Source organism: Mustela nigripes, chromosome 4, assembly GCF_022355385.1.
Source record: "Mustela nigripes isolate SB6536 chromosome 4, MUSNIG.SB6536, whole genome shotgun sequence".
Classification (NCBI taxonomy): Eukaryota; Metazoa; Chordata; class Mammalia; order Carnivora; family Mustelidae; genus Mustela; species Mustela nigripes.
Window position 1 is genome coordinate 5,065,961 of NC_081560.1, and position 27,524 is coordinate 5,093,484.

Genomic DNA, 27,524 nt, shown 5'->3' on the forward strand with positions numbered 1-27,524 from the left:
GGCGAAGGGACTGGCCTAGGGTTACAGGGTTGGCCAAGGGCAAGGCAGGGAGGACAAGGGTTTTCTCCTGGAGGAACGCGGGGCAGGCAGCATCCACGGCCACAGGGCAGGGAAGGCTTCTGGGGAGCCCCGGTCCCATCTGCTCTCTGCCAGAGATGCCCACACCTCGCGTTAGAGCTGAAAACAAATCCAAAGCAGTTCTGTTCTCAGTGGCTCAAAACCAAGGCTGTGGGCGGCGGCGAGTGAGCATATAGTCCTTCCAGAGCGAGCTCCCTGGCTGCAGGCTTGCCGTCTGTCCGCTCTGCCTCCGGCTGCCTCCTGCTCTGGATGCACCAACACCCGCTTCCAGGAAAGGCTCAACGCGAAGCTCTCTAGGCTTGGCCTACTTACATAGAATTTACTACCGTAGCGAAGTAATAAACATAGTACAACTACGTCAGGTCAAATGGACCTGGTTGGTGATAGTCCTTGTTTAATGGTGGGCTCCCTCTCATGATCTTTGTCACCTTCCCCTAAAAATTAGGTCTCTGCGGATGCACTGGAACATTCTGGAACTGGGATGGCCCCTCAGCCTTGTCCCAGGTTGCAGCAAGGGCGGCCGGACTTCTGTCTCCTTCATGAGGCCATGTGCTCCTCGAGGATAGGCTGCGTCTACACCTTTCATGTCCTTGCCCCGGGAAACCTTCCCGCACACGGCGGATTCTGTTAATGATGATGGTGCGGAAAGGCAGAAGCCCAACTCACTGGAGGAAGGAAGAAAATACAGATATTCTTTGAGAATCTAAATCCTTCGTTAACTCTGCGAACTAATTTTTTTTTTAAGAATTTATTTATTTATTTGACAGACAGAGATCACAAGTAGGCAGAGAGGCAGGCAGAGAGAGAGGGGGAAGCAGGCTCCCTGCTGAGCAGGGAGCCCGATGTGGGACTCGATCCCAGGACCCCGGGATCACGACCCAAGCCGAAGGCAGTGGCTCAACCCACCGAGCCACCTAGGCGCCCCACTCTGCGAACTAATTTTGAAAAACCTGGATAAGCCCCCCATTGTCTACAAATCTTATGAAAAAATAATTTTCAGGCATACCATGTTTTGTTGGTTCAGTAAAAGAGGAAATTTAAGGAACATTATTATATTAGTGGTTTTTTGTTTTTTCCTGTCTCCTGTGTAAGAAAGTTATTTGGGCTTTTGCTTAGGCTAATGGACTAGTAGGACCATCATTAATGTGATGGGGTATTTTAGGCGGCATGATAATCGTTTGCTTAGAAACCGATCTAGCACCTTCACTGACCTCCGACATGGAGCGACAGTGGGGAGGGACAGGACGCCAGCCCCTGCAGCCATAGGAGGGGAGAGCAGCCCCCCACCCACCCAGAGCCGATGAGGACCCAGCTGTCATTTGTGTGAGCATCTCTAGAACAGGGTCCCTCGCCAGAGCAGGGAGGATGTGCTGGGTGTCCTGTGCTCTGCAGAAGAGTGGTCTGCTGCGGGGGTAAGTCTGGGCATCACCGGCCAGCGTTGCTGTGTACTCGTGTCACTCTTGGCTCCGTGTCTCTGGGCAGTTTCCCGTGTTTGCTGAGCCTCAGTCTCCTCACCTGTCGGAGGTGGGTAAGGATCCCCACTGCACAGGGCTTGGGGGAGACGGAAATGAGATTGGGGGGAGCAGGAAGGTGGTGGCCTGGGAATGTTGGTTTCCACTCCCCTGTAAAGGGGCCCCTGGGAAAGATCTCCCTAAGAATGTAGCTTACCACCATCCCACTCTAGTTAAGATGATGTTATTCTTTTCAAAGGTCGGGATTCTTAATTATAAATTAAGATGAGAACTTTTATCCTATGCAGTGTTTTGGCTAAATACATTTACAGAACTGTTTTGCAGATTTCCTCATTTACAAGTAGATAGTCCTCAGGGCCTGAACCCAGGGCCAAAGCCATGTGAACCCCTTGTGAGTCCCGGGGCTGAGGACACAGTTAGACATGGCCTCTGGCGAGAACTGGAGGGCCGAGTCTGGGTGGGGCTGTGGAGAACCTGGGGGTGCCCCCTTCCCCCACAGCAGACCCAGGCAGGCTCCGCCTGGGAGCCGAACCCCACACCTGCCTGCCTCTGCCTCTTTGTGCCCCAGAGCCCACAGGGCCCACAGAGTCACTCTGCACAGAGACAGGCCGGTGAGCTCTGGGGGTGTGAGCGCTCCGGTGGGTGCGGACAGTGGAGTCTCGAGGGCGATTGGTCTACTGGTGTACCTGGTGTTTGCCCTCGGCCCCGTGGGGCATTTGCCATTCAGTAGGGCTTTCCTGGGGATTTTGCGTCTTGACTCCAGAGAGTGTTATGGAGCTTTGGGGGAGCACTAGGCCCCCCATGTCCTATCCCCTCTAGTCCTCGGGGGTGGGGGTGGATTGCGCTCTGCCTTGTGTCTTCCAGTCACCCCCCACCCCATGAGGGGAGACCGACACCTCCTGCCCCCCAACCCGTCCTGAGGCCCCAGGCACTGTGTGTGACTCTCGGGGACAGTCTCTGTGTTGCTTCTGTTTCTTATCTCCTGCTGGTATAGGAATAGCCCAGAACACACTCCGAGGAGCGAATGGAGGAGAGATGGTGGCAGAGCCGGGGCCGGGGTGAGAAGGCTGTGGGGAGGGAGGAACCTAGTGGACGTGCAGGCGGGGAGCGGAATGGGAGGGTCAGTGTGTGTAGCAAGCTCCGCTTATCTTTGTCACAAAGAACAAAGTCGGCGGGGGGGGGGGGGGGGGGTGCTTGGCAACCTGTGTTTTTGCCCTCCTGGCTCCCCAAGCCTTTCTGCAAAGCTGCCGGGTGTGCGTCGCTGGGCCAGGGAGCCTCACGGCTGGTTCTTAAGGAGGAAGGATTTGATGGGGAGATAGAGCCTTGATAGGAACTGGAAGCGCCCCCCTGCCCAGGTCTAGCATTCCCCGATTTGTGATACCTGCCAAACTGCCTGCTGTGCCTCCCAGCCCGCAGCCCCAGGAGGCCGGGCCCAGGGCCACTGGTGGAAGGAATGTCCGGCCACGTGGGGGAAGGAGGGTCCAACTCCAATCCCACATCCGTCTGCCAGCTCTGCTGACTTGTGCAAGTCCTGTATGTGGAGATGTCCCTCTGATACCACCGATGACTTCTGTCTAAGGGGCACAGGGCTGTCATTCATCACCCATTTTGGTCCCTGACGGAGATGTGCATGAACCCCCTGGGGCGTTCGCAGATAGTTCTTGCCTGGAACAGGCGGGTCCAGTGGGGTCAGTTTGGGAGGCCAGGAGGATGCCTTCCTCCCACGGCCCCGAGCAGGCCGGCAGGGCAGACGGGAGGGGCCCCAGGGGATCCCACTGAATAAGCGAGGACTCCCTCTCCATGAGGGCTTCCAACCGGTGGGTGCCTGAGTGAGTGGGAGGGAGATGCGGGAAGGGTCACAAGCCCCTCGCCTCCGACAAAGCCAAGGGCAGCTCTGGGTGCTGGTGCCAACTACAGACCCGCTTCTGGGCACAGAGCCTCAAGCACGCGGGGATAGGAGGGTGACGTCCCAGCCTCTGGGCAGGTCACCCTGGAACGCCCTTCCCAGCAGCTCTGGCTGCAGGTCAAGCTTCTGTGAGCCGCGAAGGGGCCCTGCCTGTCCACCGAAGACCACGACCGGGTCCTGCCCCCGTGGCTCCTTTCTTTAGAGAATCACACATGTCTAAGGGGGCTTCTCTGGGTCACCCCCTTTTCCACACGCAGGGCTTCTGTTGAGAGCAAGGGAAGGCGGGGAGGACTGTGACTCGGTAGTGCCGCGGCCACCACCAGTCCCTATGGGGGGCCGCTCAGGAACGGCCCAGCTGTCCCCGTCCCCCAAGTCCGTGGCCCTGGGCGGCTCAGTGACGCTGCCCACAGACCCGCTGTCCTCTCCCTGCAGAAGCCTCAGGGGCCCGCTTTTTCTGCATCTGTCCTGTGACGGATGGGAGAGGCCTGGCCTGCCTCCAGCCACTCGTCAGACGACTCTGCTGCTCTCCGTGTCTGTGATCTGAGAGCTCTTGAAGATGCCCCTGGAGTGACGGAGGCCGGGGGCGGCCGGAGTCGTGCCGGGAGAGGGTGCCTCTTCCCCTGCAGCTGGACGCATCAGTGGAACTGACGTTCCCTTGGTCTCTCTGGTCCCTCACGTGTCCTGGCTGGGCTCCGGGATGAGTGGACTCAGCCATGGGGATCAGCACAAAGGGAGGAGGGAGCAGATGCTTCAAAGGGGTGCAGAGTTAGTCATTCATCAGATCAGGGCTGTCCAGGGCCTGGGCACAGTGGTCTCCTCAGGCTGGACCCCCCTCACGAGGGGCAGGCAACTGAGGTCCACCAGCCTGTGGGAACAAGCCCTTCGTTCCTGGCAGGGCCGTGGGAGGTGCATCCAGACACGGGACTGCCTCCGGGACAGCCGAAGGGCCAGGCCAGCCAGCCTGTGTCTCCTCTGTCCCATTCCTTCGCATCCAGAGTGGAAGGAGCGGTCACGTCTGCCCTGTGCTGAGCCATCTGGGAGGCATTTGGCTCAAACGATTCTCACAGTCAGCCTCAGAGGAAGGAAGAGGAACAGTGGCTCAGAGAACTAGCTCGTCCTCTCTGAGCCCGCATCCCCGAGCGCGCACGGGCCTCCGCTCACGTCAGCCAAGTGAGTCAGTGCTATTACTGTCCCCATTCTACAGGTGGGAAGGGAGGCACACGGAGGCCAGGCTCCAGGCCCCGGCTGGCACCTGAGCCCCACAGCCCCAGGGTCTGGGAGACAAAGTGTACCCTGAAGACACATGTGGAGGGATGAGGGCGTTTACCTCCAACCCCTGTTGTAGGCTGACTGGGTGAAGGAGTCCGAAGGCTTTCTTTAGGCCGCCGGCGGGACCCCCAGGGCACAGCTTCTCCACAGCAGGCGGCCCGCAGCGCCGAGCCCGTGTGCCTCAGTGGTCTGAAGCAGGGGGCCAGCTGCTGGCCGAGAAGACACGTCCTGAGTGCCACCTGTGCAAAGAAAGCGACCCGTCCTGTCCTCTTGTGTGCGGTGCTGTCCTTCCCCGGCCTCTCCTCTCCGCGCAGGGTGGGCCTGACTCCCCTTCGCGGCTCTGCCTCTGACCTCTCTTCGTCCTCAGCAAACACCCTTTACAGCAGTGACCACAGCCGTGACCGCTCCTTGGCTACTTGAGAATCGGCAGGTCGCAGGGTTTTCCCCAACGCTGCTTTCCACGAGTGACACAGGTTGTGTCTTGGATCCGTGAGAGGCTGCCCTTGTGAGTGCCGCTGCCGGCCGCAGGCGGACGCTCGGGCCTCGGGCTGCCTCCGGTGGTTTCCCTTGTCATGGGCTCCCCTTCCCCCGGCTCTGCTCTATGTTCTCTCCTCCTTTGTGTTTCTTTTTCACTTTTTCATTTTCTTCCCTCTCCCGGCCCTGGATCTCTTCTCATCCTTGGTTTTGTTTCTTCGGAGCTGGGTTTCGCCAGGCTTGAAAAACCTGCCTTCTGACCCAATTCCCCTGCCTTGTGGACCACACCCGCCGAGAGGCACCGGGCAGCCAGGTTCCTGTGGGGACACGGGCCCTGGTGCCGGGGGTTTGTCTGCTAGTGCCTCTGACCGACAGGTCACCTTCGAATGAAAACGTGAGGTACGTGGTTATGCGGCACTTTGACGGCCCCTACCACGTATTTCATCACTTAACTCTTTGTCAGGTTCCTGTTACTGCCTCCACTTTCCCAACTGGGGAAGCTGAGGGTCAGAGAGACGCGATGATTCGTCCTTGAGACACAGCGGGTGAGAAACAAAGCCAGCATTTAAAGCAGGTGTGGTTACCTCCAAAATCTTTCCCTGTTGAGATTTCTTCTCAATGGGGGATGAGGGGAGGTACACAGAAGGTTCTAGAAATGCCTGCCCAGGAGCTGCAAAGATCACAGGATCAGTGTTAGCCTGTCACTTGGGCATTTCCCAAGGGCCCTTCCTTAGACTACAGGTCTTGGAAAGATCACGATGAGGAGGAGATCTGGGGACCTGGGTTTCCCACCTGCTGTATCTCAACCTAGATGAGCCCCTTGGCACTGCTGTGTCTAAGTTGCTTCCTTTGTAAACCAGCAAGAAGAATGCCCCCCTGAGGGCTGTTTTGAGGATAAAATGACATCCCATGAATGCCTGGCAGGCAGCAAGCTTGAATCAATTATCATTATGAAAGTACCTTCTTCGTTTGTTGGTTGTGATGTTGGAGACGCGCTGAGAGCAAATGTGTGGCTCGTATCTGCCCAGCCACGACTCACAGCTCTGAGCACGGCATTGCCCAGACCTGCCCCACATGGTTGTGCTGCGGCTGCTGTAGTCCTGCTTATAAGACGCCGTGTCCTACTGCATTGCAGCATGCTTTTGGTAAAGTGAAGACAGGCTATAAATAAGTATCATCGGGACTCGATAAATTTCTTTTTTCTTCTTCTTCTTCTTCTTTTTTTTTTTTTTGATAAATTCTAATTAAGCAAGCAAACAAACAAATCTCCATGGGGCCGTTTGCCAGGTGGGGGTGTGAGCTGGGCGCCGTCCCTGGTCCTTTTGATTTCTGCCTTCCCTCTTCTAACCACCTCCCTCCCTCCCTCCCCCTTGACGGCACATCCCACATGCACCGACCTTCCTGCTGCCTCTTTGGATGGTAGAGTGTTGACCCTGGGGTGTAGACAGTGGGGTGTGGATGGTGGGGTGCATGGACGGAGGGGGTGGGGGGTGGGGTATGTGCAGTCAGGTGGCTGGGATCCCTGTGCCCAGTCTCAGCCCAGGAAGAATAGGGCCCACAGCCACCTCTAGCTAGGCAGAGAGGCTGTCCCCTGTTGGAACTCTGTCCTTTCTCGCAGCATGCCCCGGCTTGTCCCCTGGTTCCTTGGGCTTCTGTGTGCTCATCTCTCCCTCAAGCCGGGGGACGCACACAGGCGCTCGGGAAGGGCTGCTCTCCAGGCACGGGCTCTCTGGCCCCAAGCCTCACACAGCCCTAGAAGAGGTAGAGGCCCATGTCACCCTCAGCCTCGCAGCTGGCGACACGGCCACGGGCCCTTCCTGGGCACTAGACGGTCATGTGTACGCACGTGTGTGTGTGTTGTGTGTAGATAGTGGTCAAGGGAGTCCTGTACATACAGACAAAGGGACATAGATCAGGAGACAGAGAATGTGCAAGTTCAGTTTTCTGGAGTTTGTAAGTTGAATCAAACTGCTTGGAGGTTCAGTTTATTTTATTTTATTATTTTAAGATTTTATTTATTAATTTGACAGAGACAGTGAGAGGGATGGCACAGCAGCAGGTAGAGGCAGAGGGAGAAGCAGGCTTCCCGCTGAGCAGGGAGCCCGATGCGGGCTCCATCCCAGAATGCTGGCATCATGACCTGAGCCGATGGCAGACGCTTAACCGACTGAGCCACCCAGGCTCCCATATTTTATTTATTTATTTATTTATTTATTTTTTAATTTTTATTTTTATTTTTTAAAGATTTTATTTATTTATTTGACAGAGAGAAATCACAAGTAGATGGAGAGGCAGGCAGAGAGAGAGAGAGGGAAGCAGGCTCCCTGCTGAGCAGAGAGCCCGATGCGGGACTCGATCCCAGGACTCTGAGATCATGACCTGAGCCGAAGGCAGTGGCTTAACCCACTGAGCCACCCAGGCGCCCCGGCTCCCATATTTTAAATATGACATTTAGAGGAATAAATGACAGTGGCCAGAGGGACAGGAGGACTTTGTGACCGGACCTGGGCAGGCATGGTGACATTGTACAAGGAAAAGGGAGCTGGGGTAAAAGAAGTGGATTTTGCCTTTGGGTTTGTGGCTGATTGTCGGCGTGTCCTCAGGTGGCTGGCTGGGCCTGGCCTCGAGGCTTCAGTTTCCGTGGCTGTGACATGAGGGGGCCTGGATTCTGTCATGGTTTTGGGGCCGGAAGTGATGCGATGGGTCCTCAGGAAGAGCCAGGACTGGGAGGGAAGTCTTGGTTTGAATCATGTTCATCCCTTGTCGTCTTCGTGCCCCGTGTCCTCGGCAGTGAGAAGCTGTCGATTGTACGAGATTCATCCAAATTAAATATCCCATATTTGACCGTGGTTTTAACCTCAAAAATGATCATCTTCGAGTCGACCCTCCTATCTGGCCCATCCATTGTATAAAATTGTTGAAACCGACATACAAAAAAGAATCTAAGAATCATTTTTAAATACAGCTAAGACTTGAAACTGCACATTATTTTGTTGCCAACCCTGGCATTTTGGTCCCCCCCCCCCCTTTGCTTGCAACCGAGTGTTTCTCTTCCTTTTTCTGAACTCCTGCCGCAGGGCTGAGCTGCATCCCTCCCTGTGCGTCCCAACACGGTCACATGCAGGCCTGCGAACGGGGAGCCACACGCGGCCAACCCCAACCACCTTGTCACAACCGTCACCGAATTTTTTAAAGAGTTGTCATGTCACATCTCCCGGAGGCGAGCTCTGAGAGGGATTCCCAGAACACTGACCTAGACCGGATTCCGGAGACTCACGGGGTCGCTCAGGGAGCCGTCCCCTCTCTAGGGTGGAGTTAAGCTTGGTTCAGAGCTGGAGCGAGCGGTGTAGGCAGCCCGTGCCTTCCTGGGGTGCCAGCTGAGGGCGGGTGTCCCTCCTCCTGCTGGCGGATGCTGAGAGAAGAGGAAGAGCCGAGCCCTGGCTTTCTGGGAGGGGCCGGGTGGGTGGGGGTCAAGATCTGAGCCACTTCTCTCCTGTTTCGGTGGGGGAGGGGCGCTCAAGGTGATGGCATTCCTGGGCTCTGGGATGGACCTGCCCTCTGGGGGGCAGAGCCCTTCGTCTCACAAGCTGGCCTCCAGGACCCTGATGCATCATGACAAGTGATGGACTGACCCTGAGCTCCACAGTGGGATGGTGACCGTGCAGGGTGGCAGGCTTCTGTTCTCGGCGGGGGGGCGGCGGGGCGGTGGGGGGTTTAACACCCCTAAGGCTGCACCCCCAGGGGCCAGTCCCCCACCAGTGTCTTTTTAGGCACTTACCAGTAGGCGGGCTTTGTGCGGGTGTCTGGGTTCTGAGGTACGTGTCCACTCGGGGTCAGTATTTTTGACCTTTTGCGTTGAGGCAGGTATTCTAGAAACGGGGGAGGGGAGAGGCCAGGGGGTGGACAAGGCCTGACTTCCCGTCTTGGTCTTGCCCCACGTGGGGCTCACTGGAAGGCTTCTCTGTGCTGTGTCTGCAGCCCCTGGGCTTCCGCGGAGGGGAGTGGAGAGCAGCCCCTGCCCTGGGCCTCTTCACGTGTCCACCCGGGGAAGCCAAGGAGCCCGAGGAGCGAGAAAGTCTCCGAGGCGACAGGGATGAAGGTGGTTACAGAGTAAGACACTTGGACGCGAGGCATGGAGGAGGATCTGTGGAAAGTGAGGCTTTCGCGCTCCTTCCCAGAAGCACCCACCTCTGGCCACCCTGGGCCCCGAGACCTCCCAGCTTGGTCAGCAGCCCAGAGCCCCAGGAATGTGCCCCAGGCCATTTCCTTGAGGGTTCCGCGGGGTGTCAGGGGTTAATGGTTAATGGTTTGACAGTGATGATGAAACCAAAGCCTGTAATTTTTGCTGAACAGAGGAATACGGAAATTTCCACTTGTAGCTGACTCTGGAGAGAAACATCAACATCAGAAAAAAACAACTCGCCCACAACTCAACTGTGTGTTTATGATGCACGTCCCAGAGCCCGGCCAGCGACGGAGGCGGCCCCCCTCCCCAACACTGAATGGGGGAGCAGTTTCCAGAAAAGGGGAAGCCAGCTTTGGCAAAAGCAGAAGGGACTTGTTTGCAGAGGCCCCAAACTTGCCAGCCTCAAACGGGGAAAACTTGTTCTCAGCCAAGTGCCCAAGCGCATTATGTCAGCAGGAAGACACACTCCCGCTCCGGAAAGTTGTGGGCTTGGCCCTTTCACAACTGATTGTCATAACCAGGCTGAACTCTGGCCTTCGCTTTTGAGTTCGTGTGGGGTTTTTTTTGTTTTTTTGTTTTGTTTTGTTTTGTTTTTTCCCTTTGCTCAGTGTGTGTTTATTTTGTGATTTTTCCCTCTGAGGCCATTAAAAATCTGCTAGATGACGGTTGTCTTGGGACAAAGAGCGTAAGTCATTTGTTTCTTAGAATGAGGCATTCGGGCAGACAGAAGAGAATGCTTTCTGCAGGAGTCCTGGCCTTCCCTGTGGGGGAACTCGAGCCCCCGGTCTGCAGCCCCACCAAGTTCTTGGGGTGGAAGCAGGTGGGGGGGTCAATGGCCTTGGAGACTGAGAAACTGGCTCATCCACGACTTCTGACCGTCTGTCGTCAGACGTGGCTTCCAGATTATTGTCAGCCTCTGTGGGAAGCGATGGGGGGCGGGGGGGGGCGTCCTTTTTCTGTTGACACCGAGTGTCCTGCTGTGGTTCGCTGGCAGATAACCTGGCAAGGTGGGCAGGCAGGGGCGGGCAGGGACGGGCACTTGTCCTGGACACGGGACAGTGGCGGTGGGGGAGTGTGAAGGAGCTCGGGAAACCGGAAAAGTTTGGAATCGGAGCGCCTGCGTCCAGATCCAGGCTCGGGATGCTTCCACGGGCTTGAGGCTGGGCTGGTGTATCCCAGGAGGATGATTGCTTCTCTGAGCCTCCCTTTCCCACCTCGGAAAGAGAGGGAATGGGCCGCATGTCAGGTTATTTGAGGCAGCGCATAGCACAAATCGCCTTACACCTGGTGTTCATTTCTTCCCTTTCTAAGTTGAAGTACTGGCGTGTTCTATCAGTTATTTTGCAATTTAAATAGACAAGCACATTGAATCTCTTCTTCCAGGAGTTTTCCTGCGGGCTGCCTTCCAGTTAAAAAGTCAAGAAACTCCCTAGGCAAGGGGACTGTCCCTGGTTTGTCCTGGACATGCCTGGTTTACCCCACTGGTCCCGGGTAGTTGTTCAAAGTGACGGGTGTAGACAGCAGCTTGTTTCTGTGGCATCCTCCTGCCTCATTCCGCAGCCACTGAGCCGCCTGCATGCAGGTCCCCTCGGTCTGCAACGCCAAGGGTCTCAGCTTCTCTGGCACCGCTTATGTCGGGCCTGTGGATTGCCCTCCGGGGCCCAGGGTCCCTGTGCTGGGCACCTCAGCCCGGCGGTGCCCCTTTTTGCGATCACTACACTGTTTTCTGGAAAGCGGCAGAACACTGGATTGTGACCATAGTGGGGTTCCCCAGACTGGCCACACCCAGCAGTAGCAGGTGCCGTGGGCCGAATTGCATCCCCACAAAAGATATGTCCAAGGACCTCAGATTGTGGCCTTATTTGGAACTGAGGTCATTGCGGATGGAACGGGTTGTGATAACGAGGTGGGCGCCTCACCCAGTAGGACTGTGTCCTTTTGAGAAGAGGAAACACGAACACAGAGAGGAGGGGGCAGAGACAGAGTGCTGGCCACCACCAGAGGCTGGACGAGGCAAGGGAGGGTTGTTCCCTCCAGTTCCCAGAGGAGCTCTGCCGACCCCTGAGTTGGGCCTCTCAGCTTCCGGGACTGGGCGAGAATGCGTGTCTGTGGTTTGGAGCCCCCCCTTCGCCCCCGTGTGGTCCTGGGTTGGCCGCCCAAGGACGTGGGTTCAGCACGGTTTGTGTCCCTCTTCACCCTCTATCTTTGGCTCTCCTGGCCCTCTAGGCAGAGGAGAAACTGAGGCAGGTCAAACTGCCTTGACCCTGAGCTTCCCCAGCCATCCTCTGGTGTCTGGAGATCCCTCGGACTCCAGCAGATGAGTTCCAGGAAAGCCATGCAAGGTGGGAGAGCCCTCTGACCGCCAGAACTTTCTCCAGAGATGCTTTGTCAGGAAATCCTTTCCCTAAGCAGCTCGCCTCTCAAGGCCCAAGAGCATGCCAAGGCGGTGGTGTGCGCCTGTGCTCACGCCTCTCCCTTGATGTGGCTCAACTCTGCCGTTTCCATCAGGGATCATGGACAACTTCCTAAACAGTAATTAGTTCTTACTCAGGAGCAGACGCTGCTGGGAAGAGTGTCGTGGGAGCAGGCAGCCAGGCCCCGGGCCTGCCCGGGCCAGCCCCCTGCGGCCCCGCCAGCCGCCGCCCCTTCCTCACCTGAGAAGGGGTGTGGAGGACACAGGACATGATGTGTGCTCACTGAGTGGGAGCTTCAAGTTGTTTATGATGCTCAGTTTTGTTTTCACATTTTGCGATGATCCACACGCACAAGGTGTTTGTCCAGGGTTTCGTCTGGTCTGGGCTCCCAAGTCGTGTTGGGAAGCCTGGCCTTTGCAGCTTGGCTCTGCGGCCCCGGATGGGGGGGGGGGTAGGGTCCGCCCTCACAGCGTGGTCTGAGGGCCAGTGGGCTGCTGGTCAATGGTTAACACCTGGCTGAGAGGAGCCGTTGGATTTGGGGGGCTTGTGAGTGGCCTGCGGGAGTGTCACCTGCCCTAGCGGGTTCCTGCTAGTGTGACATCAGGGGGTGCACCGCCTTCTCTCCTGGCCTGCCACCGAGGGAGGAAGCCTTGTGTCTGGAAGGAAAGCTGCCTGAAAAGACTTCCCATGTGGGGCAGGAGATGGGTCTGCTGGGGGTGGGGAGAGGGCCAGGCCAGCCCTCATGGGGCGTGCTGTTCGTCCTTTGCCATTCAGCTTAGCGGACGAGCTCCCTGTCACTTTGGAGGAGCTGTGTCTTCAGAGGATGGCAGAGCCTCAGGACAGGGATGGAGTTGGCCAAGTCTGAGTCCAGGGGGTGCAGCTTGCTCAGGCTTCAAGAGCCTAAAAAAACTAGATCCTGCCCAGTGGGCAGGTGGGAGGCGCTAGGGGGCCACCGTCCCACGGTGACGATATGGCTTGAAAAAAGGAACAGAGCTGACAGTGGAGGCAAGGTCACCTCAGACCAGCTCACCTAACCCTCGTCTGCACCCTGGCGGCCCCCCTGCCCCCGCCCCTACTGGTTAACCCCACCTGATCCTTGGCTGGGGGGAATCCCCAGTGGCCCAGGGACTCCCCTTCCTTGCTTTGCCGAGAAGGGATATTCCTGCCTGTCCCCGGCTTCGCCGCCCAGCGCGACACCAGGGAGCCCGAGGCCCCAGCCGAGGGACCATCTTCTGGCAAGGTCCCAGCGTTTTCCCTACGAGATTCCATAACCAGGCTACCCCTTCTTCCCTCACAGGCAGCCCCGCAGACCCAAGCTTGGCCCATGGGAACCTCTGCCCAACGTTTTACCCCCATGCCCACTTCTGTCACTGGAGCCCTGGTGATTTTGCAAGAGAACAGTCTAGCAAGCAGGGAGGGACCCGGTATGTGTCACGGAGACACAAGTTCCCTTGCAAAACAACGGGATCCCGTTCCCAGCTGCGGGCTCTGGTGGGCCTTCCCGGTCTATGACCGCGTTTCACAGAACAGTCACGGAAACGTCCGCAGATCGAACTCTGGGAAAGTGCAGATATGGAAAATGCGCTAGAACATACTATTTCCTGAAACCTGTGGTGATTGCAAGAGTGGGATTCCTTTTACAAAGCTCACTGGAAGAAGGCTCACGGCTCCAGAGACACGCGTTTGTGTCCACACGCACAACTACACGCACACGCAGCTGCACGTGTACACACACACACACCAGTACAGACAGCTACGCAGACATCCACATAAATACGTGTACGCAAAGCTACACACGTCTGCTCACGGATAAACACACACATGCTCTCCTGCCTGGTCTGTAAATACCATCTCCCTCAGGGGTCCTAAGTTCCTGACCCTGCAGGGAAACTGAGGCAGCATCGTGGGATAAGTTAGCCCCAAACTGTGGTGATTCACAGAACCTGCACAGTCTGTATCCTATCGAAGAACTACTTTTTAACTTCAATCTACTTTTCTTTTTCACGGTTTGTTATTTGAGGGGGCGGGGCACGAGCGGAAGGGCAGAAAGAGAGGGAGAGAGAGGATGCGGAGTGAAGGGCCCCACCTCACGACCCTGAGATCGTGACCTGAGGCGAAACCAGGAGTCAGACCCTTGACTAACTGAGCCGCCCAGGCGCCCCTCTTAAATCTATTCTTACAAGAAACTCCCTAGAATGAGCAGAAATGGAGAGTCAGTGTGACTCCTGACAAACTGTGACGACACACCCGGGAGCGTTTGGGTAAATTGAGTCTGTCAGGGACCCGCCTAAAATCACCCCGGGGCCTCCAGGCTCCCTGCCCTCGGCTGGCCAGCCTCTCTCCAGAGACCCCTCCTGGCCCTCCGCTGGGATGATCTCCCGTCTTTGCTCTGCTGGCTGGGCCTCTGGCTCGTGGGAGAGAGCCCAGCCCCAGAAGGACGGCGGAGGGGCCCGGAGCAGCAGACGCCACCAGAGAACGGCTCCGCGTGGGGTTGAGCTTGGGAGTCCTGCCCCTGGGGGCCGGAAGGACTCTGACCTCCTAGGTGGGTCCTTTGCCCCAACACACCGTTTTGGCAAATACCCACCCCCGGCCTCCAACTTTCGGTGTCCGGTGACCTGGCCGCCGCCTCCTGTGAGGCGGGTGGAGGTGGGCAAAAGCCCGAGGATGTCCCCCACCACCTTTCCTTTTACTTCTCTCTCACCTCCTGGGCACCCAACCTGCCTCGTCACGAAACGATACTGATTCATTCGTCCCAACACGTGTTTCTCGCCGTGTAGCTGGTGCCAGGCCCTGTTTGAGATGCCAGGGCTCTCAGGGAGCAGAACTGTCGGAAATCCCTCGTGCTCGGGGCTCGCATTTTGGTGCGGGATAGACACAGGCGACAGACACACGGAAGTGTGAGTTCTTGCTGTGGATTTGCTCAGACCGTGGCCTGCGGGGGAGATAAGCAGAAGACTGGCTTACACTTCCTTCGCGTGTGCTCCCGCCACTGGGACTGTCCCTACTCAGTTGTGTTTCATTTTTTAAAAGCTGGTGGGGGGTGGCCCACTTCAGAGACTTTTAGGACCTACTGGAGGGACCAGTGTTTGAAAAACACTGCTCGGGGAGGTAGCCTCGCCTGGTTGGGAAAGTCTTCCTGCCTCACCAGTCCTGCCCCGCTGTTAAGTGGTCGAGCTCTTCCCTTCTCCTCCAGGAAGCCCACTGACCTCACAGGGCCACAGGACCCGAGAACTGGGCTGGGGTCAGAGATGGCAGACAGCCTAGTAGCATCTCTCCATTTTACAGAAGAGTCAACTGAGGCCCAGAGGTCACCAGCAGACAGCAAACCTGAGTCCTGGCCTCTGAGGGGAGCTGCCCTAACTGTCCCAGAGCCCCACCACACCCCTCGGCTTCCCCGTCCTACACGGTGTGGGGCTGCTGGAAAGGAGCTGGGGAGGGCCAGGACGGATTTCTGCGCTTGCTTCCTGACTGACCTCCGTCCACCGGCACCCCCACCCTCCCAACCCTGACCAAGAGTCGAGGTTCAGGATGAGGCCTTGGAATCTGAAATGTCCAGAAGCTTCTCAGCCAGTCCGTCCAAGGCCGGATGTGGAGCCAGGGCCACAGATTGGAGTGCCCCTGGGGCCCATTGCCGCCCCCTTCGTGGCCTGCTCTCCATGGCCCCTGGGAGCCTCTGGAGACCAAGGCTTGTGTCTTCCTCTCAGGCTTCCCGGCCCTAGGCTAAGGGCGTCGGCACCTGAGGTCGAGGCTCCTCAGCGGACAGATGAGAATAGGGTAGATTTCCATCTACTCTTAACCAAAGAGGAGCAGCGGCTCTGGTCCAGATGTCTGAATGGGGTCCACGTCTTCCTGACCTCGAGGCTGCTGATTCCACAAATTTATCTTGTTAATTTGTTTCGTGCTAAGTGGTCTCACGCTCCAGTCGAAACTTCCTCGGGAGGCCTCACCCCACCGTGCCCGGAGACAGGCCGTGTGATCCCAGATCCCAGAACAAGAAGGACAAGCCCATTCATTCTCTTTGGAAGCACCCTAGCGAGATATCACTTTAACTTTGCTCCAGAATTTTTTTTGGAGGAGTGACATAATTTATTAAACTTTTGGGAAAACAGCAACAGGGCAACACATGTGAAAGCAACACGTGTTGCAACAGCCACAGCCGGGTCCTAGCCCAGCCTGACTTGGATGACTTGTCCTGCCGCAGTCCTTCCAAAGGGCAGGCCCGCGGGGCTGGGAAGCCGTGTCTGACGCACACAAGCTTCAGAACTTAACAAAATAAAGCACAGCCCTGCTGCCCGCCTGATTCCCTTTGCTCCCAGGTGCCAGCGTCATGGTTTCTTAGAGGCTCCGGATGGGTGGCCCACCTGTTGTCCGTGGGCACGACATGCGTGTGCATGGCCCTGCGCCCAAAACACTTGGTGCCCCAGAGCACTGTGTACAGAAAATCGCATGCACATATGGAGGTGTCGATGCCTGTGTGTTTGCACACATGGGGAAGTATGTGCTCGTATGGACAGGCGTGATTTAGGCAGCTGGCGTGTGGGCTCCGAAGCCTGCACAGACCTAAGCAGACTGGTCGGTAGAGATAGAGCTGACTCCACGGCGCTGTCCGGAACTGGACGTTCAAGGGCATCCCACCGCTGACCTGCTCTCTGTCCTCTGGGTGCACCTGCCCCTGAATTATTTTTTTTTTTTTTCTGCCCCTGAATTCTAAGACTGACAACTCACTTAAGAAGGAACTTGGTATAGAGAGTGCTTAGAAGTGAGCTTGAGAATGTGTTCTTGGCCCTCGTAGGCTGGATTTCCCCTTCTCTCCCAGCCCCCTTCGCTGCACTGTGCCCCAGGCATCGCCCCACACCCCCTGCCCTGGGGTCAGGACCCACACTCAGCTCGGACCCCAAATCTCCCAGTCCTACGTTCACTTGCATTTATTAGACATTTTATGTTCTTTCACTTAATGTTCGCATTTGAGAGCTGAGGACCCTGAGGCTCAGAGAGGGTAGGCACCTGGCTTCCACGCGCCGTGCTGGGGGGACGTCAGGTCTCCCTCTCGTGCCCCCCTCCCCGCCCCATTTCCCAGGAGTCCTTGGGCGAGTGCCCTCGGCCTGCCCTGCCGCGTGTTCCTGGCCCCTACGGTGTCATGGGCTTGGTGCAGAGATCGCCCTGGGGTATGAGCCAGTCTCCAGGCCCAGTGACATCGCAGGTGTGTGATAGACAGCTCGGGGTCCGGCACCTCGGGTCCGGACGGAGCTCTAGCCGGTCAAGCCGGGACCAGGTCTCCCATCGCCTTCCTCCCCAAGGGGGTGACCAGAGCCCCAGGCAGCGCTTCTTTCACAGCCTTATTCCCTCGTCGAAGGGATAAATGGTGCAGGTGACGTGTGTGGCAAACCACAAAGCAGTGTCAGAGCATCAGACAGGAGCGAGGTGTGCCCCAGGCCTCTGGGATCGTAAACACTACTGTCCTTACACAGAATCGGCTCCGAAAATGACTTTGCTGAGTGAGAAAGAACAGAAGGAGCAGATTCATGGACCGTAATTGTCTAGGTCGGGGAAACTGAGGCCCAAAGGGCTGGGGCAGGGAGTGTGTGCACAGAGCTGCGGGCAGGGCCTTAACTGCAAACCCGGCGCGAATCCGGGTCTGACGGCTGCCTGTGTCGGTCGGCTCTGATTTCTCCGTTCTTTGTGGCTCCTCCTTCCTCCCTCCCTTTTTTCTGGTCAGTCTCTGTAACTGGCTCAGGACTGAGAAAATTACTACTGTTTTGATTCTTGAAAAAACTGTTTTCCTATGTAGATTTTGGTCTGGGGAGCGCTGGGTGGCCGGGGGGTGGGGGCCTATGAGCAAGCACATCGTGTTCCACTCCTAGACGATTAGGAAACGGCCTGGTTTGCATATCTGGCCGCTGCAAGTCTACGGACTTGGCACTGAAAGAACCCGCTCTTTTTTATGTGGACCTTGCCTCCAGTTAAGTCAAGCAGGGCATGTCCAGGAAACGTGTTTGCCCGAGACCAAGGTGACAGCCTGTGACTTCTCAGGGGACGGGCAGGGGACAGCCTGGCAGAGCTGGTGTTGCCCGGGACCAAGGGGACACCAGGCCCTCTGCAGACTCTGGAACAGTGCCACATGATGGGACCATGCCCCGGCCCCCGCTGACCCCAGCCCGTTGTGCCCTAGAGCTCTGAGTTGGCCTCCAGGCTTCTAGAAATGGACGGGCCACCTGGAAGGGGCAGAAAGGTGGATTTCAGTTTGTAGGATTTCCTGCTCCTTACACCCTCTTGGGTTGGCCCGTGCTCAGCCCTGGAGCCCCAAGCCTTCATGGAGACTCTGATCCGGACTCTCACACCAGTCCTGCCCTCACCGAGGTCTCTTCTCCTGCCTGCTTTGCCCGGAGCAGCTGCCATTAGCACCCCACGGGGGTGCTGCAGGCGGGGCGGGGGAACACCAGGGTCCCTAACCCTAACCCTTCAGAGGGGCCTTCTGCCCAAGGAGCCGGAGGGAAGGACTAGGTCAAGGTCGTGGCTAGAAGGAGCACTTCATAGATCATTAGCACCTTAAAGGGAAGTGACCACTGTGCTAATGCTTAAAAGCTCGCTGCTGGCCGAGAACCTTCTACCTCCTCTCCAACCTGTCTTGACTTCCGGATCACCCCCTTTCTCAGGACAGCTCCCAATCTCTAAAAAATATTTGTTTTAACTATTTCTATACACCTTAATTCTATATGGACTATTTCTGTATGATTATGAACCATTTTCTGCTTCTCTGGGGACACGCACTCACCTTTGGGAGGGTGCCCGGGAGCACATGGCGCTGGGATGTCACCTTGTCGAGGCCACTGTCCCAGGACCCCGTTAGTCTCCTCCCAGTTGTCTTCCTGTCCACTTCTCCTGTCCCTCCCCGTCACCTGTGGGCTGGGTCCAACCTGGAACTGACCACCGTCCCCATCTTTGCCCCCTACTGTCCTGGGCCAGAGGGATTGTGTAACAATATGTCTTGTTAACATAGATCATGTAACGTAGGTCGTAACGATCATGTCTTCCCTGATAGAACCTTCCAGTGGCTCCCTGTTGTGTTCAGATGGGTATCATTTCACTGTGTTTCTGACCCCACTGATTACCTCAACCCCATGGGCCACTGCTGTGTGGCGGATAGGCCTGCCTCCTCCTGCCTCCTCCTGCCTCCGGGCCTTTGCACTTGCACTTCTCCCTGCTGGAAACCTCTCCTGAAGGAATCCACCTGGTGAAGTACTGAGAAGACACAGTCTCTGACCTTAAGGAAAGGCAGAGCCTCTTGTGGCCTTTCCCATAATGGCAGCGCATCTTCCCAAACACCATCCCAACCCCTTCCTCCTTCAGGCTTGTCCTGGTTTCCTGTTTTTCCCTTGTTTTCTGCGTGACCAAGGCTGTGGTCCCTCTGGTCCCTCACAGCCCCCCTGGATTGGTATCCGTGACTCAGCCGAGCTAGTCTCGTGCCTGCCAGTGACAGGTCTCCCGAGGATGCTGAGCCAAGCCCGCTGGGTGGTGTATGCCGGGGGAGGCGGGGCCTGGGCACATTCCATGGCCCGGACGGAGACACGGATGCAGACAGGGTCCCGTGTGCTCATGTGCTCCCATGCACGCTCGTGCGCACCCATGACCTGTCGCCAGATTTCCCTGGGGGAGGGGCGTATCCATATGCATTTGCAGCAGCCACGTGTGAACGCGCCTGTGGCCTCTTCTCCTGCGGGCTGGCTGATAGAACGTTCTGTCCTGCATCATCGTTCCCGCCGCTTGGGCCGGTGACATGCAGGTGTGAGGGTCCTTGCTGTGCCGCCGTTTTGGGGGTCTTCCAACACCTTCTCTTTTTTTCAAACAGCCTTACTGAATGCAGTTGACAGAGCCACCAGGCACCCGTGTAAAGGGTCCGATTCAGTGGTTTTTTAGGCTATTCAGGATCTGTGCAGCCATCACCGTGTCCGCTCTAGAATACGTTCACCCTTTCCGAGGGAGCCCCCTGATGCCGAGGCCGTCACTGACGGTTCCCTCGTCCGTCCCCACCCCCAAACAACCAGGGCAGGACTGTCTGCTGCCGCACATTTCCCTGTTCCGGGCACTGGATAAACGGAGTCCTGTAGCGCGGTCCTCACCCCGGCTTCTTGGCTCACCATCTCTTTCCGTGCGTCACCGTGGTGCAGCCCCAGCAGCTGCCCTCCTCCTCTGGGGGCTTCGTTGGTCTGTTCATCCGTCACGGGACATCGTGGGTCGGTCCGCCTTTTGGCGGTGGGGACAAACGCTGCTGCGACTGTTCCCGTGCCGGTGTCTGGGTGGACGTGTGCTCTCCTTTCCCTCCGGCTTATCCCCGGAGCAGGTGGAGTCCCTCCCTGCTCCACTTTCGCGGAGCTGCCTAACATGCCCCCAGCGGTGGCCTCGGCTCCTGGCTCGTGCCGGTCCTCACCCGTTGCCGTGTGTCTCTTCGCTGTGGCTGTCCTCGCAGGGGTAAGGGGGTGCCTCAGGCTCTCGCTCGGCGTTTCCGTAGTGCCCAATGGAGTCGAGCAGCTTTCCCTGGCCTTTTTGGCCATTTGCAAATCTCCCTTGGAGAAATGTCTGCTCACCCCCCGTGCTTGTTTGGAATCGGGTTGTCTTTTCACTGTCGAGTTTGAGAATTCTCTAGGCATTCTGGACGCAAATCCCTTATCAGTTACATGGTTGGAGTGTGTTTTTATCCATTCTGGGGCTTGTCTTTTCCCTTTCTTTGGTGTCTGTTGAAGCATGCCACCCTTGAATTTTGAAGAAGCCCAATTTATCTCTTTTTTTGTCTTTTGTTACCTGCGCTTTTGCTGTTGTGGCCAAAACTGCGCACACCCCATCAGAGCACCTAGGAGCCCCCCAGGAGCGCACGTATTGGCGGTGTCCTGCCCATCGAGATCTCCATGAGGCTGAAGGCCCTGAAAGGGATAGGGACATTTCCAAAATCTGCACAAATGCCTTTTTTTCTCTCACGTTTGCTTTTCCAGACTTTCTGTCCCTGTCGTCTTAGTGAGATGAGCTTTTCATCATTTGTTTCTTTTTTTCCTCCAGACATGACTCGTTCTCTCCCTCAACAAATATTTGCCGAGCACGTGCTGTTCATCGGGCCTTGCACGAGGCCCGGTGACTCCGGTGCCGGCCCTGCTCTCGAGGACAGCCGCGCCCCACCTGTGCGGTGCGTGCTGCTGTCCACCCCCACATCCTCCTCTCAGGACCGCTAAAGGCCACCCTGACCCTCGGGTCCTGCCTCAAGGCTTCATGGGAAGGAGATGCAGCCGTTCCTCATGAGTGTGGACCCCACGGACAGGAATTGCACTCATTTCAGGGCTCCGGTGGGGGGGCTGCCCCGGGCAGCGGGGCTCGTTATTCTAGAGTCCCGATCCTGTGCGAGTCACCCTCCTTCTGAGGAGCTCGGAACCCAGGCTCGTCTTGCCCTGCATCTCTCCCCTGGCCTTTTTCTGGACAGGATGAGCAGGGCGGGTAAGGTAGGGTGAGGCAGGGTTCACGGCCTCTGCTCGGGCTTCAAGGAGCATCGGGGAGAAGCAGCACAAGGCTAGGGGGCCCTGTGACACCCCCCCCCAGGGCTGCTTTCAGGGACCTACGGGTCCTGGTGTCGGAAGCCATGCCAGGAAAGGCTACGGTAATCCAGGTTTTACTTAAAACCATCTCAAGAAATCTCTACAGAAACGTGTGTTGGGAAAAGCCCGAGCTTCTACCCAGGAACTGGTCTGTTCTCTCTTTGCGTAAGATGGGCACCTGTTTTGGTGCATCGTGGTTTTACTTTCCCTGGTCTTAACTGCCGTACATCTCAAACCTGGCTGCACATGGCGCTCACCTGAGGGGCATTTAAAACTCCCAAGTGCCCAGCTGCTCCCCAGGGGAATGTAATTAGAAACTCTGATGTTGTTGTTTTTAATTCCCCAGATGAGGCATGTCTGAGGCTGAGAACTAGTGGGAACCGGGCAGTTTGGAGCCAAATGTCTGAGCTGACTTGAGTGTTTTCTGCCCCCACCCCTCCTCCCCCGCTGCTTTCTCTGGCTCTCTGGCTTCCCGTCCTAAGCTGTCTCTGATCCTCGTTTCTGTTGGCCGATGGGCAGTAAAGTGGTCTTCGGCTTAAACATGACCTTTCATGACTTTAGTCTCTGCCGTCATGTGGCTTTGCAGTGCTGGAAACACTCTCTGCTGGGTGAAGGGAGCCGTGAGTATAGGGATTTAAAAGCAAGAGGCAAAATGGAATTATAGTGATGTTTTGTTTATCTCTAAAGCTGCATTTTATGAAAAGCGAGCCTGTTCGAAAGAGGAAAAAGAGCTAAATAGACAACGTTACAGGAATTCCAAATCCTTCTAGACACCCTCGACATGACCAGGGACAGGAGGACACTGATACTTAGGTTTAATTTCACTTTAAAACTTTTGTTTTCGGTGACAGTAATTACTTTTTCCTGATGGACACAAGTCCCTGGCTCTCTTCTCATTCAATGACTAGGGCTAATTTTTACCAAATAAATGAAACCACGAGAGGAAGGGAAAGGTCAGGGGGGTGTTTCCTCCATTACCAAAGGGCTGGAAAGTGGCAGCGTTTGTGGAGCTGGAAGTCAGGAGAGACAGAAAGGAAGCGGGCATGGGTGTGGGAGGCCCGGCGGGTGGTGTGCACAGACGCACAGAGGTGCACACTGCCTCCTGGGAGGCAGGGGTCTGAGGGGGGCACAGGGTAATAGCCTCAGTCCCTTCTGTGGACCCGCTGTCTGGGTTCACCAGGGACTGAGGATTTCTTGGAATGTGAGACTTTCTGTTTTAAAATCTGATCAATCTTGGGCAAACCAAGAGTTAGCCGGTCACTGTCATTACTGGCCGAGGATATACTGGTTGCTCGGTTACTAATTTTTGTTTGGAGGCAATTGTGGGCAGGAAAGGGAAGGGAAGGAGTGCTGGGGTGGGGGCAGGAAGTGAGGCCTGGCTAGCAGTGGCGTGGATTTGAGGCTGCAGGGTCTCTACCCTGGGCAGACCTTCACCTAACCCATTTGTCCCAAGGAAAGGGTAATGTGCAGTGAATTCCTGGGTGAGGGCTGGGCCTGAGGAGAGCCCGGAGAGAGACAGATGGCTGAGAAAATAGGCGTTTAGGCAAAAGCACCTGTCTCGAATGTCTTCTTTCCCCTGGAACTTGGACTTGCTTAAGGGGCTCAGACATGGACCATCATCTTTGTACCCCAGTCACCTGGCACACAGTGAGCGACTAGTATGCGTCTGTCGGATTAAACCCAGCCGAGAGAGAGCACGTGTGTCTGCCTTTGCTTTAAGGATTGAGTATTTACAGAAAGATTGTCATACCACTGTCTTAAGACGTCACAGAGGATGCAAACCGTACAATGTATTAATAATCTGAGAGTAAGAGAGTAGATTTGTTGAATCGCCTTGTATCTGGGTTCAGGGCTGTCACTCAGAGGCCCCCGTGATCCAGACTTGACTCAAATGGTGTCGCGGAGGATGGGCCAGGAAAGGTGCATTTCCAACCCCAGTAAGTTTGCCAGCTGGGCTTCCGCAGGGAGAGGGAGTCTCTGAAGAAAGACAGGAGGAGATGCAGTGGCGGTGAGTGCCAGCTAGGGGACACAGGGCTAACCAGTGACCCCAGATCTCAGTGACCAGCAATGATGGAGGTTTGTTTCTCTTGCAGTCCGTGTGTCCTCTTGGTTCCAGGGACCCAAGCTGCAGGAGCCATTGTCCCTGAGTCCTCGAGGTCAGAGGGATGAGAGAGTGTTAGAACACAGGAGAGCTTCCAAATCTTCCCTTGGGAAGTGAGGTGCCTTCCTCTGGGGAAAAGCCAGCCATGCTGCTGGGCCTGACGTCGGGGCTGGAGGTGTGCAGCAGGGATGTCTGTCGGAGGGCGGGGCCACCCGGGCCACCGTGGTCTCAGGACAATTCAGAGAATGCGGTCCGCCCGCAGTTCCCGAGTGACCACTGTGTCCCCTGTCAGCCGTGGCCCCGGACCCCTTGCAGTCCTCTGCCACGCCCACACACGCCCGCGTGTTAGCACAGCCTGCACAAGCCCCACATCTCTCCCTTCTCCGAATTTGGATGTCAGGAGACAGGCAGAATGACACGGAGCAAAGTGCCGCCTGAACTGGGACGTTTGACCAGAGCCGGTTACGAAGGCTTCTGAGTCAGTCTACGCATTCCGGACCCAGAGCGACGGACTGCACTGCCCTTGAGAACCCAAAGTCCACACGATTGCTCTTTAGTTGGCTTTGATTCAAAACTGGATTCCTCCGGGAAGGGAAGGCTCCAGTTCCTGACTTCCTGTCTCCCTTCCCAAAGGCACCTTCCATTTTGAGGACAAATGATCGTGAACTGCCGCTTTATTTCCCTGCCTTCACCGTGAGGGGCTGGTTCTTAATTAGGGTGCATTTTGGCGCCCTGAACCACTGTTCTCAGCCCTGGAAATTCTGAGGCAGTAGCCCTACAGATGAATCTGGGTATCTAGCTTTGGATGAAACGGGGCCCCCGGGGCCTCTGATGGTCCCTCCAGGTTCAGAGCGTCAGACGAAGGATTTCGCCAGGAGTGGACCTGACCTCCCTTCCAGTTCCCACCCGCTGGAGCGGCTCTGGGCCTGCCTCTGGGCCCAGCCCTGGTGCAGGACCCCAGGATCAGGCTGAGGAAGCTCGAGGAACAGACCAAGGGTGTCAATCTTGCCCCCTCCCCCACCAGCCTCTGACATGGTCGAGCTGTGAAGCTTCTGGGGCAGGGGAGGCGACCGATAGTCTGATGGTCCCAGACCCCATATCGTCCGGTTCCTGGCTGAGGGCCCTATGCTCAGCGCCATGCCTGGTGCGTGGCGAGTGCTCCCAGACCGAGGCCGGAGCCGCCCCGGGACTCCCGCTACGGAGCGTTCCTGCAGCCGGCCTGGCTCTCCCGCCTGTCACTGCGGCTCCCGCACACCCCTCAGGTGTCCTGTGATGGCGCCCGGGCCCCCCAGGAGTTGCTCTCCTCTGCCTCATCAGCGTGGCCAGCAAGGCTGGAGGGAGGCGGTGAAGGTCCCCATCACAGAGCTTGTGGTTAGCGTCTCCCCCCACTAACTGGCCAGTGGGTGACGAGCTGGTCACAGTGTGTGGATGGCGGTCAGGCTCCTTCTGTGACAGGGTGGCAGATGAGACGTTTCCGGAAACAAGAATGTCTTTGGGGAGGCGCCTGGGGGGCTCCATCAGGTGGGCCCCTCTCGTCGGCTCGGGTCATTGTCTTGGGGTCCTGGGAACATGCCCCGCGTCAGGCTCCCTGCTCAGTGGGAAATTCGCTTCTCCCTCTCCCTCCGCCTCTCCCCCTGCATGTGCACGCTCTCTCTCTCTCTCTCAAATGAATACATAAAATCTAAAAACAAAACAAAAACAGAACACAAGACTATCTTTAGAAGCTCATAGTGGGGAGGGGGCCGGAAGAATCAAGTTAAAACAGCAACGACCCACTGCGGGCAGCACCTAGCACTGGGCTACCTGGCAGAAAACTTTTTTTCATCAATTATTAGGAAAGCTCCGCCATTTGTGGCATTCCGTGGAAGGGCGCCCGGGGCCCAACCTGCCTAGTATCCCAGTGCCGTCTCCGTGGTAAATGACAACTTTAAGGAAGTGGCAGCGAGTCTGCAAGACACGAGGAGGGGAGTGACACTGACAGTGGCTAGAACCAGCGCTGGCAGGCCGCATCCCCCAGCCCCGAAGCTGCAGCCCCCCGCCGATCCGGACGAGGGTGTGTGGGGGGGCTCTGGGTCAGACAGGTGAAAAAACCCACTTAAGGGCATGGAGCGATTCAAACTCTGATCCTCAAGCCGACGGGTTTCCCCGTGAGGTGCTGACGTATGTTTGCATACCTAAGCTTATTCCGGTTAAGAAAGTTTGAGCCCACAGAGGACCACGGTGAATGATCCCATTTGTAGGAAACATCCAAAACGGACGAGTCCGCAGACGCAGAGAGGAGCCCAGTGGTTCGGGGAGTCGGGGAGCACCCCGGGGAGTGGAGGTGACGGCCCACAAGGCGTGGGGTTCCTTGCTGGGGTGATGAAAAAGTCTTAAAATGGGCTGTGGTGAGGGTCGCACAGTCCTGTGAATGTACTAAAAACCGTTTAGTCATGCACTTTAAATGGGTGAACTTAAAAAAATAAATAAATAAAAAATAAATGGGTGAACTTACCGTGAATATGTTTGTGAATTCTATGTTAATAAAGTTGTTGAAACACAAAGCGGGGGGAAAAGCGCGTGTGGTAGTTTCCAGGGGTGGTTGTACAGAATTTCACCCCGTGGGGGGCTCGGGGCAAGGGAAGCTGGGACGTCACAGCCTGGGGGTCGGGAGTCTGAAATGCAGGTGTGGGCAGGGCTGTGCTCCCTCCCATGGCCCTCAGGGGGCATCTGCTCCAGGCCTCTCTCCTGGGTTCCTATCCCCAGTAGGCTGTCTTCCCCTGGCTCCTTCCTCCCCTTTCTGTGTGTCTGTGTCCTAATTTCCGCTTTCTCTGAAGCCACCAGTCCCATTGGACCAGGGCCACCCTGGTGCCCTCACTGTAACGCAATCACCTCTGTAAAGACCTTCTTTGTAAATACGGTCACGTTCAGAGGTATCGGGTCATTAGGGTCAGGGCACAATCCGACCCACGACAGCAAGGAAGGGTGTAATGCATTCTGAGAACTTATTTTAAAACTGTGAACATGTTTAAGAAATTTTAGCCAGAGCTGTAGTGCTCATTCAGTTTTCAGAAAAGTTCACGAAGTGGAATTCCTTTGGCCGACAAACCCGGAGACGTGACCCGATCCATTCTTCCATCTTTCCCGGGGAGGTCTGCGGGCAGGTGCTGTAGGACCACGTCTGGCCGCATGGGGTCGGGGTGGGGGGGACTGTCTGCACCCCCCCCCCTGCCCCGGGGACCCGGCTCAGGCCTTGGGCTCCTGCGCAGAAGTGGCGTGAGGTCAGGGAGCAGGCCGGGGGACTGAGGCACGTTCCTCCTGCTGTGTGTGTGGGAGGGGAGGGGAGACGGGAGCAGAGAACCAGGTTTCCCCGAGGTCCTCCGGATGCTTCGACGTCCACAGCGACGCCCCGTGCTTGGCAGAGGCTCCGCTTCCCCAAGGCTGATGCACGCGGGAAGGTTACTTTTCTGTTCTTGCTTTTTAAAATCCGGGCTGACATTTTTCTGTTGTGGATTCATTGTTCTCCCAGTCCCCAGTAGCTATTAATTTCTGAGAACAAAGGAAGCCTGGCTGTGTGGCTTGGTGGTTCTCCCTGTCCCCGGGGACCCCCCAGCACCGACGGGGGCAGCGGGTCACGTCCTGCCAGCCCACTTCCTGGTTCCCGGCTCGGAGCCTTCAGCCCAAACGGACCTGTCATCCCTGAGCACACGGGACACATGTCTGTCGAGTCATCCCGTGAGTGTGTTCTGCGGCTCCATGCCTGGTTCCCACCTCAGGAATCAAAAGCTTCTCCAGGGCAGAGCCTGTGTCTGTGTCAGCAGGGGACGGCTCCTTGAACCCTGGACCATGGGTCCAGTCAAGGAGGTGGCGGGCATATCCAAGCCCGTCTCCAGGTCCTGCTGCCCCTTCCGTTGCCAGAGACTCCTGTTGGGCATCCCCAGTTCAGCTCCAGCCCCAGGCCCGCCCCAGAGGTGATCGCAGGCGTGTGTTTCTGGAACTTTCTCTTGATTACCTTTCACCACTTCCTACTTGGCCCTAACGTTCAGTCTCTGAGGCTCTGTCTCCAACGG

General features: G+C 56.7%; 1 protein-coding gene and 1 long non-coding RNA gene across 4 annotated transcripts in view; one reads left to right on the forward strand and one right to left on the reverse strand.

Annotated features, from left to right (window-relative positions):
* The window catches only part of PRKAG2 (protein kinase AMP-activated non-catalytic subunit gamma 2), a 245,234-nt gene that overhangs the window by 12,233 nt on the left and 205,477 nt on the right, over positions 1-27,524 (forward strand). The gene's annotated exons all lie outside the window — the stretch shown is intronic.
* LOC132015552 (uncharacterized) lies at positions 7,436-9,511 on the reverse strand. 2 transcript variants are annotated; one of them, XR_009403722.1, is made up of 3 exons: positions 8,978-9,511; positions 8,453-8,644; positions 7,436-7,997 (listed from the first exon to the last, which is right to left on the reverse strand). It is a non-coding gene; the product is annotated as an uncharacterized LOC132015552 (long non-coding RNA). The 2 variants fall into 2 exon arrangements; XR_009403723.1 differs by having other exon boundaries at positions 8,453-8,611; positions 8,978-9,509.